Genomic DNA, 4,715 nt, shown 5'->3' with positions numbered 1-4,715 from the left:
TAAAAATATCTCTCCCTTGATGGAGCCAGAGAGCTCAAGGACATCATAAGAAGACCTAAGGAGTGAACTAACATAGGCCCATCGAGGGCCCACAAAGACTGAAAAATCAACCAAAGAGCATGCAAAGAGACAGAACTAGGCTAACCACACATATGCAGCAGATACGTAGCTTGGTCTTCATGTGGGTCCTCTCACAATTGGAGTGGGCACTGTCTCTGACTCATCCTCTGTTACCCGTGTTTGGGTCCCTTTCTCCTAGAAGTGCTGCCTTGTTTGACCTCAGTGGAAGAATAGAACCTTCGTCCTGATGTTACTCAATGTACCAGGAGGAGTTGATACCCATGGGGTCATCTTCTCTGAGGGCAGAAGAGAATAAGAGAACGGGGATTGAGAGAGTAGGATGGGAAGCAGATGAGGGAGGGGGATGCAATCGACATGAAAAGTGAAGAAATAAAGTAATTAAAATAATACCACTCCTATTCTTCTTTGAATGATTATTAAGAAATATCATACAGTATTTAATATAGGAAACTTTTACTATTATGTTTATTTGCTTATTTGTTTTACAATTTAATTTTTATTTGTCTAGAAATGCAATGCATGCATATAATACATTTTGATAAAAATCTACCCCCATTGCCTCCCTTTCAGACCTCTCATATCCCCCTCACTACCATCGTCATGCAGTTTTCAAAAGAAATCAGTCCGCTCTGTGCTGCCTGTGTATACAAGTGTTTAAAACCCTCTATGACAGCAGGGTAGCTTTATTTTAGAATCTCACTAAGTGGTACAGGCTGAAAGTTTTGAACTCACAAAACTTCTGTCTTTGCCTTCCAGATAAGAAAGTATGTGCCATCATGCCCAGTCTGAATATAGGAAATTTAATTTATCTCTCTGTCTCTCTCCGTATCTTTTTGTCTCTGTCTCTCTCTCTCCCTTTTTTCTCTCCATCTTTGTCTCTTTCTTAAAACTCTATTTGCAGTTGTAGTAAAATATTGAATAAATATTTCAAGAAAAACTGTGAATATTATTTTAGGTATGAATGTGTCAATAATTTAATCATTTAATTTTATATTAAATGTATAATACTTCATACTTGTTTATTAGTTTTAAATATCTGTATATCTGGTTTTCCACTATGTACAGCACATACAACCATATGCCTATGGTGGCCAGAAATAGCTATCAGATCTCCCAAGTTGAAAACAAAAGATTTATGCAATTGTGAGCTATCAATGTGGGTACTGGCAGAGAGCCCAATCCTCTACAATCACAGCAAGTAATCTTAACCCTGATCCCTCTTTCCAGGTTTAGATATGAACTTTTTTAGATGTTTATAATCATATTGAAATAGTTCCCTCTATTCTTTCTTGGTTGTTGTTTTATTTTCCAAGTACACTGTAACTGTATTAGTTAGAAAATATTTAATCTTCTGTAAAATTCATATATTTAAATTTATATTTAAATTTATATTTATTTGTACTAATAACAAGTAATGCACTGAATTCAATGTGGTGATCATCTTTATATGCCCTATATGTAAATTTCACTTTGTAGTGGTTATATTTTTTTTCCTAGAAATGAAATGTAATGCCCATAGTTTTAGCTTTGGTGTATTTATAAGACTTTTTATGATTTTTATGAGTCACTGTAAGTCTTTATTAATAATCATATTTTTACTTACTGTTTTTTTTATTTTTCTTCATTATTTTGTTGGAAGATTTTTTTCAGCTCTTGTGTTTTTAATTCTGATTTTACTCATGTTGCCCACAACCTTAATTAAAAGATCCAGATTATTGATTTAAAGTCATTTAAGTAACTAATGTAACCATTTTAAACCTATTATTCATCTAAATCCTATTTTCACTGAATTCTATATGTTTAGTTAATGATTATTTTCATCATTCAATTTATAATTTTTCTACTTCTCTTTTTTGATCCAACAGTTCTTTAGGAGTATATTATTTAGTCATCATTTGGGTAATTGTAGATTTCACCTCAAGACTGTTAAACTTGTAAGGCATATTTTTATGACTGTACTATATATAAGTTTACAGATTGTTGTCATCTAGTTTACTATATGGTCTAACTTAAATAAAACTTCTTGTGCCTTAGAAAGTCCTGTGGTTCCTACCCATGTTGAGTGGTGTTGCATTATGTATCCATTAGGTAAGATTAGTTTACATATTTTAGCTCCTCTGCATTCATGTGCATTTATTGCCTAGTTATGTTATTCTGTCTTTCTTTCCTTCTTGCTTTTTAATTTTTTTAATTTTTCATATCCAATTGAAATTATTTATTCCTGCAACCTGGGACTATTCTCAGGTACTTGTGATTTAAGTGTAGTATAGAATGTTTCATGTAAGGGATATTTTCCCTTTATTTACTTATTCACTGTACAGTCTCATTGCAGCCCTTCCCCCCTCTCCACCGAATCCCTCCCTCACATCTCATTTCTGAATTCCTCTCTCCCCTTCTCCTCTGAGAAGAGAAAATCCCCCATATTGGTCCCAATATGTCCTGAAACACCAAATTACAGCAGGCATACCATCCCATGGAGGCAAGACCAGCTAGGCAAAAGCGGTCCAAAGGGAGGCAACAGAGTCAGAATTGGCCCCTGGTCCAATTGTCAAGGTACCCATATTGAACCTTTTTCCATATTAAGAATGTAGGTATGAAATTCCTAGTTATTAATAGTACATTGTCTATTTATACATTCAATTCTGTTTTTTACAACTCATTGTGTTTTTGGTCTCTTTTTAGAATATGGTTTTATAACTGTCATATACATTCCTTTCTCATATCATTTAATAATGCTTTTATTGCTTGCAATATTTTTTTGTTGTTCATTTTTTAAGTCTGATTTGCTCATTAGCAGTGTCATCATGTCACTCCATACTGTTTCTTAGTTGCTGATTCCATGAAATGTGAATTTCCAATCTTTCCCTTTCAGCCTCTTTGTATCATTTGCCACACAAAGAATCACTTCTTTGTGTGAAATGATACTTATAGGATCTTATAGGGAAGCATCTTATAGGAGCAATTACAGACATGTGTGTGTGTGTGTGTGTGTGTGTGTGTGTGTGTGTGTGCGTGAGTGTGTGCTTTAAAAACTTGTTGTCAATATTTGCCTTATAATTGGATAATCTGACCCACTTACATTGAATCTAATTTTGGATAAAGACTAATTTCTACCAAATATTTTATTAAGACATTTGAAATTACTATGTTTTAATGATTTTTTTGTCAGAAGATATGATTATTGTAAGTATTAGAGACAGAAATGTTTGTAACTTTTGGAGATTCAGTACTCTCTATTTACATGACTGCATTCTCCTTAGAATCATTTTTTTTTATCATTCCATAAAATTTGAGTCACTTAACATAGAGTAGAAATTTTAAAGACATCTTTTGAACTTTAACTTCAAGTGCTAACACTGTCAGTTGCCTGCAGATGTCATAAAAGGTTCATTTTCTTAGGAAATGCTGATTGAATTGTACCATTTATTAAATGGTAAGGCAGAGAGTCCAAAAGATTTCCATGATCCATTAACCAACATCTCTGTTTAGTAACATATTCAAATAAGTAGGATGGGGTAGCTTTTCAATTTATCTTATAAATCCTCTGCATAATATAGGTTTCAAGTTTTAAATTGTCTTCATTAACATGAACCAAATATATTGCCCAGTTAGTTTATTTAAGGAAATTGTTGAATCATAAATGAATTATTAATATTTTTATTCAAAGAAGTGTAGGGATAATTTGAAAACAAAAAGTTACAAGACTAAAATGGTTCTCAATATTTTGATGTCAATACCCAAATTAACTAGACTTTTTCACTTGGTCATTAATTATTCTTAAAACATTTTTTCAAACCTTTTTTTTTTCGAACTTTAAGCTGATTCATAGAGTCTCAGTAATAAATATTTTTTTCCAGTATGATAACCATTGAAAAGCTAAACCATTTAAATCTCTTGAATTCAAAGTCAGAAATATCAAACCCATGAAAGAAGACACAAATATGCATATAATTTCTGCATTTTTCAATTTCAAACTCAATTGAAACCATCTGTGATCTCATATTCAGTTTTAGTATTCATGTTTACTCTTGATAGCTAGTCAGCCATCGAAAGGGAATCATTTTGGAAAATAGTTGTTTGTGCATTTCAATTCTTGAATATTTTAGTGCATAGAAACTGAGTGTTTGAATCTTCATGAACTTAGAGAGTGAATTTATAGGCTTTGCTTCTTTGAGTTTTCTCAGATAACCAGATACATAATGTTATCTCCACAAATTCAAATGCTCTGGATGCATTCAGTACCAACAGATGAGGTTTAACATTTTTCATCCAAATAACTTTTACCCATTTAGTACATAACCCTTCTGTGTCCAGTGTGCATTTTACTGGCTGGCAGCTGGAATCCTTTCTGGAGAAAACTAACACAATAATGCAGAGAGAAAGGGGAGAGGATTCATAGGAAGAAAAAGGTGCTGATACAGAAATCCTGGCATGACAGAATTTAGAACTGAGAAAAGGAAAGCAGTCGAGAGTAAGGCAGAGTGGACACTAAAGATTTGTGTCAGGTGTTTGTTGTTGTTTTTGTTCTTTCTGAAACCAATTTAAATTTCAAGGAGGATATCTCATTTCTACCTTACAGCTTGAACTGCTTCGGCATATAGGAGCCAGGAACCACTACAATTTAAGGTATATAT

At 32.9% G+C, this 4,715-nt stretch overlaps 1 long non-coding RNA gene across 1 annotated transcript in view; it reads right to left on the bottom strand.

Moving 5' to 3' along the window:
* Positions 1 to 266: 266 nt before the first annotated feature.
* LOC116087548 overlaps positions 267 to 4,715 on the bottom strand; it is a 23,208-nt gene continuing 18,759 nt past the window's right edge. Inside the window, exon 4 of the long non-coding RNA XR_004117471.1 lies at positions 267 to 356. This is a non-coding gene — a long non-coding RNA (uncharacterized LOC116087548). The remainder of the gene's footprint in view (positions 357 to 4,715) is intronic.

The sequence above is a fragment of the Mastomys coucha genome, unplaced genomic scaffold (assembly GCF_008632895.1).
Source record: "Mastomys coucha isolate ucsf_1 unplaced genomic scaffold, UCSF_Mcou_1 pScaffold13, whole genome shotgun sequence".
NCBI classification, from domain to species: Eukaryota; Metazoa; Chordata; class Mammalia; order Rodentia; family Muridae; genus Mastomys; species Mastomys coucha.
Note: the sequence above shows the minus strand (reverse complement) of the source record. Positions and strands in the feature narration are given on the sequence as shown.